This window comes from Trachymyrmex septentrionalis, unplaced genomic scaffold (genome assembly GCF_001594115.1).
Source record: "Trachymyrmex septentrionalis isolate Tsep2-gDNA-1 unplaced genomic scaffold, Tsep1.0 scaffold108, whole genome shotgun sequence".
Lineage (NCBI taxonomy): Eukaryota > Metazoa > Arthropoda > Insecta > Hymenoptera > Formicidae > Trachymyrmex > Trachymyrmex septentrionalis.
This window is the reverse complement of record NW_017304207.1, coordinates 1566417-1567115: the sequence shown is the minus strand read 5'-3', so window position 1 is coordinate 1567115 and position 699 is coordinate 1566417.

Below are 699 nucleotides of genomic sequence, written 5' to 3'. Positions count from 1 at the left end.
TTGTTATCAAAACAATACAATATTGCATAGATTTTTTCATTTATTCAAACTTCATTTATTCAAATTGAAATTCATCCGTTTAATCGTAGTTATATACATGCCGCAATTTTCATTTCAATGTCCAATTATATTATAAAAGCATACATATATGGAAGCACGCATCAATTTTAATTTATCAATGTTCATTTATTTTCCAATGATAATAAACATTAATTGCATTAAAGATGAGCACAATCATTAATAATTTAAACAATGGATTCCATATAAATTTACAATTAGTAACAAAGTCATTTTTATTCTTAAATAAATATAATGTACAGATCTATATTCACACTCAACTTTTATCGATAAATAAGAGTATTTGTTTTTGAGAATCTATAATATAGGGTAGTATCGAATTTATATTATGAACATCTTAAGGAAACATTTTAATATATCTAGTACATTGAAGAATAAAAACATATTATACATACCATTTGATAGATTTGTTGATGTTTTATGTATCATACAATTAATATTGAAATTTATTACTTTAATGCAAATATTGAAATGATGGCAGATGCTCTTATTACCCGCCCAGTGCTCATATTATCTGGGTAGGCTAATATGAGCATCCTAGGGGTAATATAAACACAGGAAATTTTTATAAGAAATTATGCAGAAATGAAAGATATTGATATATGTATATGTATATATATA